Source organism: Herpailurus yagouaroundi, unplaced genomic scaffold (assembly GCF_014898765.1).
Source record: "Herpailurus yagouaroundi ecotype Mexico unplaced genomic scaffold, PumYag 100, whole genome shotgun sequence".
NCBI classification, from domain to species: domain Eukaryota; kingdom Metazoa; phylum Chordata; class Mammalia; order Carnivora; family Felidae; genus Herpailurus; species Herpailurus yagouaroundi.
Window position 1 is genome coordinate 48,461,689 of NW_024412391.1, and position 14,201 is coordinate 48,475,889.

Below are 14,201 nucleotides of genomic sequence, written 5' to 3' on the forward strand. Positions count from 1 at the left end.
CCATAATAAGAATCTTAATATGGTAGTTATCAATGCAGTATAAAGTTAAAGGATCTTTGAAAATGTAAAACTCTTGCAATCAAGAAAATAATAGCATTGGTAAAACCCAGGACCAATTGAAAATGCTTGCAGCAGATGCTTTGTAAATTTTTCTAACTCTCCCACTGGGATACAAAGAAAATTGCCTTTAAAAAAAAATCCCGTGACACTGTCTTTTGTAATTAGAGCTATTAAGTCGAAATGATAAATAACCATTCGATGGCGTACTATAAAAGAAAATAGCCCTTTGCCCTGATTTCTCCTTGAATAGCAAGAGATCTGAGAGTATTGAGTATTGTTTAGAATGTAGGAAAGCAAGCAAGCGGATTTTCTTTTTCATCCTTCAACATGGTCGTGTCCATTAGGTTAGTAAGTGAAACTGGTTTGCCAAGGAGGTGAATGATTAAAACCACAACAGAGTATGCCCCAGAATGCTAGGTTTTCGTTTTCAAAACAAAGTGCTGTGGGTCACTTCAGTGATGGTATGTAATGCTTATTATAAGGCTCCATAGACAAAGGTAATTATCTCTGAATGGGCCCTTGCCCCTGGTTTAGAGATCAGACACTGGGAAGGAGAACCAACGGAGCACTGATGGCCCCTGTCCCCCAAAATGTGAGGGCTCACAGACCAGGCTGTTGTTTCCTGGGGTCCAGGACAACGATTATATGTCATTCAGATTTTTACCTGTTAGTGCCTATGTTTTATAAATGTTGCCAAACCTCCCTGAGGTTTGGAGCAGAGATGGGTGGAAGGCAGGAGAGAGGCTCTCAAGGAAGAATCAAGTTTTCTATTTGAGTGCCGGAAAACGGCTCCTAGCACTGCAGCTCCTGGGAGCATTATTTTCTGTGAGGAAACTAGATGAGTATAATGAGTGTACCCTGTGCATAAATTCAATATTAGTTCTACACCCAAGGTCAAATGAAAGTTAATGACCATTTGCACACCAGAGATCTGAAACCCACATTTTACTCCTTTCTCATAATGGCAGAAAAGGAGAGCAATTTATATTTAAATTGATTTAAATTTCAAAGCATAAACACAGAGGTCTCCCTGGTACTCTTTCCTTGTCAGTGCAACTTCCTGGCAGGGCTCGACTTTTGTAAAAAATTGAGCCCCATCCCATTGCAGTTCCCTAGTGTGGACAGTTGTTTTGTTTTCTGTGGCACTACCCTCTTCCCACTCTGCTGGGTTGGTGACGCCAAATCAGAAGCCCGCAGCGCAATCAGGGCCACTTTCTTTAATGATTTGGGTTTTGCATTTGTTGAGCTAATTAGCTGATTGAGGCAACGAATGGGTGTCTTTAATCCACTGTTGACTGGGCACCTTCTCCCCGAAGCCTGCCAGCTTCTTTGTTCTCAGGCGTCTGGGGAGTGGGAGCTGCTTCCCAGATGAACATATGATATATGCCACCCAGTGTCTGGAGGCCAGCCTGGGAGGCTGATTTGCTAATTACCAAGTGCCCTAAAAGGCCACGCATCCGCTTAAAGCCCTGTGGCTGACCAATCCTCTGTGTACGAATGAAGGTTTACATTTGAAGGGTGCCCGGGTGACAGCGGGAAGGAGGATTGATCTGTAATCCATTTTCAGAATTTATAATTCTGTGATTGCTTCTGTGTATATGCCTCAAGGCACAAAATAAAAGCAATCTGTAGATGTTTTAAAATATGAAATACTGGAAGATTTGGGGAAATACTTAAAGAAGATGATTAGATAATTAAAAGGAAATCTGTATTAATGGCTAAAATCATCTCTCTTGTGAACCAAAAATATTCCTTAGAAAGAAGAATCCTTGCCATATGCTGTTTTTACAAAGTCAAGAAGTTCTACAGTCTGGTATACACACCTTCCTTCTGAAATCCAGCAGTCCTAGGCATATAATTAGGAAATTTGACCCCCATGCTGTCTTGTGTTCTTTCACTCTGGTAAGTCAACTGGCTTCTCTCAGCCTTAGTTTCCATATTTGGTAAAAGGCTTGGTTGATGCCCAAAGTGCCGTGCCAAGGCTGCGGGTCATGTCCTAAGTACCAAGTACTAGGCAGCTTCACTTCTAATTATACATTGATGTCTATTCAATAAGAATATGGGGATGACCACTTTTTATCACCTAATTTGCTTTCTAAACTTTTTTGATTCATTGCCTTTTTCCTCATTGAAAATCTGCAGAAGGCCCTTTCCTCCCCACTGCCCTCCCCTTCAGGGGACATTTTCTAACTCTCATTTGTATTGACAAGTGAGAGCTATCAAGGGAAATCTTTGTCTTGGCCACATGACCCAGCTATTGTCCAGCATTCGTCACATTAAAAGTCTAATTGTATAAACAGCCATGAAAATGGAGCTGTTCTCAGTAAAACTGCAATGACATGAACACAGTGTGTGTGAGTATAAGTAAATAATGCTCCATAGTACATACACAAAGCAAGCAATTTGATTTAGCTGAATTCTACCAGAATGAGTAATGCTGTTGTAATAAAAGTGAAATTTGCTTCAGATACTACTCTTTCCATTTATGCAACACACACATGAATACTTAACATTTGAGAATTTCTATATCAGACCATGTTTCCAACTATTTGCCTTTTTCAGATAGGTTATAAAAATACTGCATTTTATTGCTGCATACAGTGATTGAGAGCTGTTTTTGGAATGAGATGGGTGATAGAAATGTTGACCCCAGAGTCAATGAAGTCTTGTATTGTACAAGCTCAGCTTCAACAGTACATTTTGACAGTGTTTTTATTTGGAGATGGGGAAACAGAGAATGGATAGATACTTTTAGAAATAATGTTGGGTTTCTTTCCAAAAGCAAAATTCCTCCCTGACTAAAGGGAATTTTGTTTTTCTAAAGCAGTGGTTCTCAAATTTAATTTACATAGCAGTTAATTTGTAGCACTTACAATCCCTGCCCTGCTCCTCACTGCCCTCCCTACACTCAAGTTAAGCTTGATTGCAGGCCCTGGTATCTGAATTTCTAACCAGCCTTCACTTCTAGGTGATTTAGATGCCACACTTTGACAGACACTTTCCAAAGTCTTTGTGATCTGCTGTCTCAGAGAGTGAGCTGGTGTTCTATGAAGGGTGTTGGTCTAATGATCCAAGCATGGCAGAGACCATCAAACTGTTGTTTATACTTTGGCTACTAACTCATTTACTGGACAACTGCCTAACTTTTCAGTGTTTCTCTGCCTGACTGGAGATTTTGTCTCGGGGATGATAACAGAATTATAACACTCTCATGTCATTGGCAGTAAAAGCTTTATAAACGAAGTGAATTTTTACCAAGGTTTGTTTGCTGGGCAGACACAGGAATAAGTGAACATTCTCACTGAAGTCTTACTTACTAAATTCACCAGAAAGACATTTGAGGTGGGGGTGGGGTGGGGGGCTGGGTAGTTGGCACTGTTTATAGGGGAAGTGAATTTAACCCTGGCCCCAAACAAGTGCTCCTGAACCAAAGCCATATCCTTGTAAATTGTGGGCTGATCCCAAGTCAGTAGAACCAATGAGTTTGTCTGGTTCCCCTTTTGCTAAAAAATGGCTGCCTTCTATCTACTGAAAATGCAAACACTTAGTAAAAGCAAAGCATTCACTTTAAGACTTATTAAAATCAATGGGGAGGGGCGCCTGGGTGGCGCAGTCGGTTAAGCGTCCGACTTCAGCCAGGTCACGATCTCGCGGTCCGTGAGTTCGAGCCCCGCGTCAGGCTCTGGGCTGATTGCTCAGAGCCTGGAGCCTGTTTCCGATTCTGTGTCTCCCTCTCTCTGCCCCTCCCTCGTTCATGCTCTGTCTCTCTCTGTCCCAAAAATAAATAAAACGTTGAAAAAAAAATTATAAAAAAAAAAAAATCAATGGGGAAAGTTTGCACCTTATCATCCAATTGCTTTCTGGTAGAAAAATGATTGTGGGAAATGTGAGGTTGAGGTCACTTGGTATCTATCCTTGGGAACAGATGGTAGTTTTTAGGAGTGTTGCCTGTAAAACTTTGCTCTACTTTTGAGAGAGAGCAAAGCATGACAGATGCCATCATCATCTCAGTTTTATGTATTCTTATTTTCTTCATATTTATTTTTAGCCTTGTTTTTGTATGTTTAAAAGGTCTATTTGTATATTATAGTTCCAAAGGTGAAGCTAGGTGCAGGTGATTTTCCTCTCCAAAGGGGCCTTATACAGTAAATACAAATTTGTCACACATTAGCAATAAAACCAACTTCCCCACCTTCAGATAGGGTTCTTAAGGGGAGTTTGGAGATTATCAATAAGCCCTGGCTGAGAGCCTCTCTTGCTGACAGTGTAGGGGTAGGGGAGCATTATCTCAACAGCCTGGGTTCCCCAGGGGGTGCTGGGTGTACGTTATCTGGTCAGGGAAGGGGCAGATTCCATTACTGGGCTTCATGGTGCTCAAGCAACACATCTGGGCTGTAGGCTTGGACAGTGGACCCCTCGGACCCTCTGGTTCTCTTAGACCCATCCCTGAAACTAACTATGGACATGGAATTCACACTTAGCATTTGTACCTAAGTCCAAGTGACTGAATTTACTTCCTTTTGTGGGTAACATTAAGCCTACATGAATTCACTAATTTCAGGTTTAGTCATAAAACCAGATGGACAGTTTGGTCCAAAGATCACATCTTTTTAGGTGGTTCAGGTCCCTTCAAGGACATTTTCATGGGACCTGCTCAAGTACAGTTTTTTGTTACCTTGGTATTTCAAGAAGAAAGACAAATAAAACAACCAATAGTTTTATCAGTTTTATCTGAAAACTCAAGATATATATACTTCTATTTTTTTTTTTAATTTTTTTTTAACATTTATTTATTTTTGAGACAGAGAGAGAGCATGAACAGGGGAGGGTCAGAGAAAGAGGGAGACACAGAATCTGAAACAGGCTCCAGGCTCTGAGCTGTCAGCACAGAGCCTGATGCGGGGCTCAAACCCACAGACGATGAGATCATGACCTGAGCCGAAGTCGGCCGCTCAACCGACTGAGCCACCCAGGCACCCCCATATACTTCTATTTGAGAAGAAATGTAGTTAAGTGCCTTTGGCATGAATGCGAAAGATAGTTTGGGTGCTGTATCAAAACGTTTTTTTCCCACATGTATTTTGTCTTGGTTTTGTTAGCTGATAATCTTAGGAGATTATTTTGTGAGCCATTAAAGTCCTTATATTGATACTCAAAAGTGCTCATTAACAGATTCTCAGAATTATTCTTTATACTGAAATGTAGGTGGGGAATGCTGTGTTCTGTATTCTTGACAACAGCTCTTTGGTCCTCAACAAGCTGCTACCTACTGCCAGAAAGTAATATCTTAGCTATTTTTGATTTGAACTCTTTCTGTGATAAATGGTCTGTTCAGGATATTGCTCCTGCCTGGGCTGAGTTTAAAATACCCCCTTTTGGATCACTTAGTCCCTGGCATGGGAGGGTCTTTGGATCCCCATGGTACTCCTGGGCTTCTCTGGTCTCTGCAGAGGTGCCCGTGACCGTCAGGGGCCCATCTCAGCTAGGTTATGGTCTCTGGGCCTTTCTGCTTGTCTTGCCCTATATTACCTCTTGCAGGGGCTGTAAACTCCACTGTTGACTGCTGCAAACTCCATCTAGCCTATGGCCCTTTATAAAATAGGCTCCATTGCAGGCCTCTGTCCCCAGGGCATATAAAACTTGTGAGACCTTGCAGATTTCCTATCTTGGGGGAGAGGAACAACTCAGGAGTGATAAGCTCCATACCTCATCTACCCCTTGTCTGCCCTCAGCTTTACTGTGCTCACTGCTGAATCCACTGTGAGCATGCTGACCCCCACGTGGGGCTGGCGGCGGACTGTGATACAGTCTCCCTCCCCTGTGTGCTAAGTCTCAATCTTTGTGTAAACCTGCACTCCTGTTTTTGGTGTCCCCTCAACCATCTACCTGGCCTCACCTTCTGAGAGTCCAAGCCCAGCCAGGGAAGAGGAGGCCCATAGCTCTTACCTTTCATCTCTGCTGCCATCTGTAGACATCTGGTCTACCATCTTTAGTGCCCTGTCCCCCAAACCCAACAGTCCACTTGTAGTATCCTGGGAATAGCCTTGAGCTTTCCTAGCCCATTACTTCCTGACAGCTTCTTGAGGGGGACAAGCCTGTGGCTTATCTGGCTCAGGAGAGAGGGATTTGAGATTTGAACTTCCAGAGTTGGTTTTTGGTGTGCAAAGGAAGGTAACATTTCTTTGTAAATTTTGCCCTTTCAAGGCAAAATCCTAACTTGGATGTCAGAATACAAATACTAATGACTTTGTTTCTATGTTCCTTATCCTGCACTCTACCCCAATAGTGGGTGGGTCTGATGAGAAGAAAGGCCCCATCCATGGATGAAAATGCAAAAGGAAAACACATTACCATGTTGGAGTATAAGGTAGCTACCCTTGATCAAGCACTTTATGTCCATCCTTTCTTCCACATACCCAGCCTATAGGGTGGTGATTGTTAACATCTCTCTTCTTCAAGTAATGAACTTGAAGTTTGGTGAATTGATATAACTTGACAAAGGTCATGTGCTAGAAGGACTGTAGGAATGGTGCCGTATTTTTCCCCAAATGTGTAATAAAAGGAAGTTTCTTTAAATTCTAGCAGGATGGATTAGATGAGAGTTATGGAAAATTTCACAACTTTCTTTGGCCTCCTCTTGAGCTGCCCGCCCTCCATCGATTGCTATATTGATTGAACTATTTGGTGTCTTCGCTTGTATTTGCAAACACAAGGACTCTTAGGGAATTCTTGGTGGTTCCTCTGTATGTTTTACAATTTCCCTGTAATGTCAATGAGAAGATTTAGCAGTAGCATTACTGACAATTCAGGAATTTTAAAAAAAGCTTATGAGCATTATATGAGTGGCAGAAAACTTTTACATTATTTTTAAAAAGTAGATTGCTGGTCTACCATAAAACCTTAGTTAAGTGTCCATGTAGATACAACCTGTTGTGTTTTCTTTTTTTTACAATCCTAGAGGCAGATTTGTATAGCCAGGAAAAGCCAAATCCAGAGACTCAGTTTCAGTTCTAGATTAGCCACTTGACTTAGTGGCTTCCAGAGGCTCATTTTCTTACTCTACGAAATGGAGCACATGCCTCTGGGGCTTGTTAGGGATGGGGGGGGGGGGGCAGTTAAAGGAGATGCCATAAAGCATGTAGCTTCACATCGGCACATAGTTAGACTCAGAAATTACTTTTCTTTTATTCCCTGAGATCAATCTTTTAGAATTTTAATTCCTGAGAGAGATACAGAGTAAAAAAGTGCACTAGGGTCTTTTTAAATGAATAATCATCTTGTATCAGCTCAGTACCACCTCTGCTCATACCTTTACCGTATGATTATAGCAGATTGGCCTGAACCTGTCCTGTCACCAGATCATATCCTTGTAAGGCACTTAAAAAATTAAAGCTCTTCTGTCTCTGAAGGTAAACACTGAAGAAAAATGGTAGCTAAGGTTAACTCGATTTTTTTTAATTGAGGTTTTATTTTAATTGGATCATGTATAAGGCATCTTTGCATTGAAAGGAAACTTGTTTTTTTCTGATATGTTTCCTCAAAAGAAGGGCAACCATAGAGCTTACTGGGCTCAAGTACTGATTAGTTCTTTATTACTCTGGCCAACGGAGCAAGTATTTATGATCTAATTAAGATTTGATACAGGATGCACTTTGCTCTTTTGACATTATCATTTTTCTCTGTTGAATAACTTTTCCATTGACTGGACATGTATTAAATGGTATTCAAAAGAAAACACTATAAAAACCTATTACAAAGTGGGGGAGAGGAAATTTGAAGAGTCTAGGCTACACGACAAAGGCATAAGAATTGAAGGGGGATCCTCTCTGCCTGAGGGGAGGATAAATCATGCAGGCAGCTGGGCAGCAGGGAAGCAGTCCAGACCTGGTTGCTCTGTGGCATGAGCTGCCTCTAGCAAAGTGTGCAGAGCTTGGAGCATCAGATGGGGAAAATGGCAGTTTTTCAGCTACCTCTCATTTTAGCCTCCTCACTGTGGATTTATTATGTTGCCTGACTGCTGTGCATTTCCAAAATATCAACACACCTATATTCACGTTAGTAAAAGCAATACCTTTCTTTTGTGCAGCAAACAATTTATTATCTTCTCTTCTATAAAAGCAGGGTTTAGGAAGCATGGTGAGAGTTGAAGGAAAGGGGTATGTATGTAGGAGCACTTAGCAATGAGTAAGTCATTATGGCCCTAACTTTTACAGACTGAACTCCTGGTAGGAAATTCAAGTCAATTTTCATTAGACTATTTACTGTAAGCCTCCTGTGTTGTTTTCAGTCTCACTCCTTTTCAGTTCATTTTGGACAGTTTAAGTCTTCATGGTGGATTGGAGCAGGTAGAGAGTCAGACCTGGGTACTTGCTCTCCTCCACCGACTTCCTGTGTGATTCTGGGCCAGCTGTTGAGCATCAGAGGCTTCAGCGTGAATGGTTCACGGAGTGAGGATCACATGTGTCAAAGCTGTCCAAATGGCACAGCCCCATGCTAAGCCCCACTGCACCAGGAATTCCAGGGATGGGGCCCTGGAGTCTGACTTGGTACTCAGGCCCCTGTGTGACTCTCCTGTTCTCTGAGTGGGGAGAGGCAGGAGTCTGAAGGGATCAGGGGCTCTTGTGATCAGACTCACCAAGTCTGTGGAGGAGAGAACGAACTGTAAAAGAGGCTGCTGGGAGGCTGTGGCAGTGACCCAGGAGAGAGGTGGTGCAGTCCTGAGCTCTGATATGGAGGAAGGTTTCCTGACGGGTCTCTCATTTGAGGTTCATACATCCTGAAGACATGGATGGGGAAAGTCATCGCCATCTTATACATAAGGTGAAGTAACCTGTGCCTGACGGAGAGGAAGGAAGGTGGAGACATTTCAGAGGTGGAAGTGACAAGGTTTAGTGAGAGACTGATGTGAGGGCAGAGGGGAGGGAAGAACAGGAAGACACCTGGTGGTGACATAAACTAAAATACTGCAAGAGGAGGCTTGTGAAATCTAGTGGACACGATGCTGGTGATTTCAGACCTTCGTGTCCTCGCACCTTGGGGACAGAAGCGGTACCACCACGCTATCATAGCTGCTTGTACATAGCAGTGCACAATGGTCTGCAAAATGGAAACGTTAGAGTGTAACTGGAGATGTGGGCTGGAACTCTGAGGAGGGGGCAGAGATGGAGACACAGATTTGGAAATAACCTGTATAACCATGAAAACTGAAACCAGAGGAACAGATAAGATCACTGAGGAAAGAGGCAGAGAGAGAAAAGAGAGCCTGCGGGAAACTTGCATTTTTAGAGGATTCAAGGATGATAATGACCAGCAAAGAGAGTTTTCAAACAACAGTCTCAAGTTCAGTTCACAGGCTAAACCAGTGGGGGCTGAGAAAAGGCATTTGGGACAGAGATGTTGTAGGCATTGGTCAGCTTTCAAAGAGAAGTTGAAAGGGCACTCTGGATGGGCCAGATGATAATACTCAAATACAACAAATCTTGATGGTGAATACGGAGCAGTAGTTTTCAAATTTTAACACGAAAAAAAAAAAGTGATGAAGTGAAGGCTGCAACAGCTTTTTCCCCTTACTTTTTAAAAAATAGAAAAGATTTGAGCATTTTGAAGCATTTGTGATTATATATTGGTAACCAAAAATAAATAGACTCTATCAGCATTTCTCACCGCCAGCTCGTTTCCATGCCGGCTCCGAGGGAATGCAGTACTTGCTGAATGTGGATGGAGTGTTGTTGAGGGGCCTCCTAAAATAAATATTATGGCCCTTCTCCAGGAATGGTACAAAAAATAGCCGGTTATTTAGATAATGAGGAACTGGGTTCTGCCTCCCATGGCCTGGAAGCACCTCAGTGTTTTCCTAACATTTTAAAGTCCACAACCCATTGAACACACAAAACAGCCCCACCTGGTACACATCTGATCGCATTTGTGAACAGTACCTGACATTACTGGTTGCGATGCATTTTGACGTTTACATTTTTTTTCCTGTTCTAGTTTATTCTGTTCTGTTTCATTAGAAAAGAAAAAAGAGAAAAAAGAAATACTGGTGAGGAACCCCATGAATGGACTTGTTGATGTGCAGTTTGACCAGCACGGTACCGTTGCATCCTTGACAGACACAGGCTGGCACCACTGTAGAAACATCCCTTATCCCGAGAGGGCTGGCACAGGTTACTTCACCTTATGTATAAGATGGCGATGACTTTCCCCATCCATGTCTTCAGGATGTATGAACCTCAAATGAGAGACCCGTCAGGAAACCTTCCTCCATAAAAAAATGCTCCGAAGGTGAAAGATGGTATTATTGCCCCAACTTTAGTTGTTGGCAAAATACTCAGCGAATTACTGCTCTTGACTGTGTTTGGTGATTTCTCACATTGGGACATGAAATGTTAAATTTCTCTGTGTGGTGACATTTTTGGACAGTGTGTAAATTAAAAAAAAAAATGGTTTGTAAAGAACACTCTCAAGTATAGTCACCTAGCACATCGCAATCCTTGCGTTTAATTTGTGCTAGTGTGGCTCTTTCTTACCTTTGCAAAATTGATTAGAAATTAAATAAGCATTGTTGTGAAAGGACGTCTGTCTTCTTTGTGTTTAAATAATAATATTAGTAGAGTTATTAAGAAAGTTGTCTTAGCAGCCATCCTAGTAAGTCATGAGAGAAAACCTATTCTCCTGAAGGTAACAAGGAAGTGATATTAAGGCAAGCCCTGAAATCTTGAAGGCTGTCTGCAGTAGTCCATCTGGAATGACTCTTGGCTAACTTACAAATAGGTGCATTTAAACTAAGTACTCTTATGTGAATTGGTGCTTAGTAATCCACATATATACTTAGCACATAAAACATGTGGATTTTCATGTTTACTATTGAAAATATATGCTTTAGATCTTGTGCTTGTGACTTTTGTTGTGTAAGTTATTTCAAAGGCCTTTTCTTGCTTTCAGACTCTGGGTTGAGAGATAAGGAGATGGTTTGTGTTGGCAGAGAGTGAGGCTCCCAGCCTCCCTCGGTCCCAGAAGCTGTCATTCCTGTGTACGTGTTCCACTGGAGGGAAATGTCCCAGAATCAATATTTGTGTAGGAAATTTTCCCCAACCTACTCTTACTCCGACCAGATAAAAGAAAAATACAGCTGAAAAAATCTAAATAACTGCTTCCTCCTCTTTCTATCACATGAGCCACACCACTAGGAGGCGTGAAGAGAAAAGTTGTCTTTGTATGTATTCCCTGACATGTTCGATCTTCATGTTCAAGGATGCCTAGAAGACTCCTTTTTAGGTGACTAACTGTATTTCATATGGGACGCTTCCCAGGGTGATGATAAATCCTCCGAAGTCCAGAATAAATACACTTTTCTTCCCAAATGGCGTATATGAACTACTGGCTGAAATATATTCTTGGAATCATACTTTTTCAGTGCTTCCAAGAAAATAATGTTATTTATGTGTTGGAAAAGGCCACACTCTTCCTTGTCATCAAGATACTGAAGATAAGAGTCTACCAGAACTTTGAGAGTCTCCATGGTGCACACTGAGATGGATTGCTGAATTACCTTGCCAAGTCCCTGAATTTCCTTGTATTTGTGATTCTTGCTCTGTGAATCGAACTGTATTGCTGCACAACTAATTTTGAGGTTTTCAAAGATGTGATGAGAAATGGAGTATTGTTGTGTGGGAATAAGCTAGAAATACAGGACTGAATCTTTATCCCAATTATGCTTTGATACTAATCCCCTCTCCTTTGTTTCTATGTATATGTACTAAGAATCATGCCTAAATCTTAAAAAATAGTGTTAGCCCTCAATTCTGAAATTGTTTTTCATTGTCCTGCGTGTCAGTGTGCAATAATAAATGCCTAGACACCAGAATATTGTTTTAAAAACAAAAACATGAATTTAGAAGGCAAAATATTCAAAAATTTAATTTTCTTCATTTGTATCAAATCAAACTTCATGGGGCACCTGGGTGGCTCAGTCGGTTGTGTGTCTGACTTCGGTTCAGGTCATGGGTTCGAGCTCTGCATCCAGCTCTGTGCTGACAGCTCGAAGTCTGGCACCTGCTTCAGATTCTATATCTCCCTCTCTCTCTGTCCCTGCCCTGCTCATGATCTCTCTCTCTTTCCCTCTCTCTCAAAAATAAATAAATAAACTTTTAAAAATTAAAAACTAAAACTTCAAAGAGCAAATGTTGAAATTAAAGTGTAAATCAAGTGCCAAGGTATGGTTCACACTTCATGTAGATGCACTTGTCCCATGTTAGTTGCCCTCAAGAAGAATTATTCCCCATTACAGGTAAAGACTTCCCTTGTTTCGATTAGTTGAGTAAAAGGCAAATAGAAGTAAAAACTTCCATAGCCATTGCATTTTTAAGCGGAATTTACAATGTTACTCTGTATTTTTCCCTTAGCATTCTCACCTCTAGGTTTTCAGAGAAAACATAAGAGTTTTTCTTTCGTCTTCACTTTCTTCATAATTGGGCAGCAGTAGCAATAGGGGAGCCCCTTGGAACAAGCACAAATGGAACTTTTTGCTGGAAAGAGAAGAAAAGCTTCTGTCCACTTCCGCTGTTGCTGCTTTGCCCCTAGATGCTCAGTGATAGGCGTTAGGCTAGTTATTCATGGAGTTTAATACAAGAATTTCCCTCCCCTCTTTTTTCATAAATAGTTATGAAAGAAGTAGTTCATGTAAGTAGGCGTAGTCAAGCCGTGCCATTGGGGGCACTTGGGGAGGGAACTGTTCATCCAGTTAGTTTTTACAGAGCTCATATGGTGTGCACAGCATTTTAGGTGCTCTCTGTGGTAAGCACCTCACAGTAGGCGGAAAAGGCATACAAAAGCAAAGGGAATATGAAACGGTACTTTAAAAACTATAGAGCGGAAAGCACAGTATTCGGTACACAAAACCATGCAAAGTGAACCCATAAGTACAGTGCATGACCTCACTGTCAGTAAGGTTGGTAATATTTTTGCCCTGCTTTTGTTGGAGAGTGCAAAAGAATAAATGGCACAGAAGATAGGAATAACTTATTCTACTTAGGAGTTATCCTTGATTGCTTCTTCTCCTCATCTCTCTCCTCCATCAACCATATTCAGTTCATTGGCAAGTGGTGTCCATTTTGTCTAAAAAGTCAGCTCAAATCCTCCATGTTTCTGCAGCTCATTGCCACCTCCCCGGTCTGAGCCATTGTCATTTCTAGTCACGATGTCGGCAGTTGGGAGCACCTGGGTGTCTCAGTTGGTTAAGTGTCCGACGTTGGCTCAGATCATAATTTTCCTGTTTGTGGGTTTGAGCCTTGCATCCGGCTCTACACTGACAGAGCTTGGAATCCTCTCTCCCTCTCTCTCTGCCCCTACCCTGCTCGTGCTCTAGCTATCAAATAAATACATAAACTTAAAAAAAAAAAAGATATTAACGAGAGTCACCTAAGTGGCTCCCTATTTCCTCTCTCGCTTCTGTTAAGTCTGTTCTCCACAAAGAAGTCAAAAAGAACTTTGGAAAATACACATCAAATCATGCAATTCTAATTTAAAATTCCATTGTGCTTTCCCATGTTCTTAGGCTAAAATCTGGATTCACGCTGGGCTGTGCTTTCCCTGGGTTTGTCTCCTATCACTCTCACCTGCCATGGATGGCTCCATCTGAACCTTGAGGTCTCCCCCCAAGTGTCACTTCTTCAGGGACTGCCATCCCTGCCTCCCTCCCTCAAGTGTGACCTCTCCCTGTCGGTTTTCTGTCATTGCCCCATTTCTCATGATCTCTAATGCCATCTTACTATTTTTACTGTTATCGTTACCATTATCATTATTGTTATTGTTAGTTGTAGTAGTAGTTGTTGTTGTTCATTGTCTCTCTTCCCAGCCAGGATGTGTACTTCATGAAGTCAGGGTTTATTGGCCTTGCTCGCAGGAGTAGCCTCAGTACCAGGCACACAGTCACCACTCAGGAAATATTTTTAGGGTGAAAGAGCCAACTGTACAAAGAGCAAAATAATCAAGTCGGTCCGCCTGGATCAGGGTTGTATTGAATGTCAGTGTGAAGTTGCAGGTTAGGAGGAAGCTAGAGAATTCAAGGAAGACCTTCAATGACAAACAGGGAATTTATACTTGATAAGATAAGCGATAATATAGACCAAAGCATGGTACTT

General features: G+C 41.8%; 1 protein-coding gene across 1 annotated transcript in view; it reads left to right on the forward strand.

Moving 5' to 3' along the window:
• Positions 1-14,201, forward strand: part of RAPGEF5 (Rap guanine nucleotide exchange factor 5) — a 232,144-nt gene that overhangs the window by 97,415 nt on the left and 120,528 nt on the right. The window lies entirely within an intron of this gene.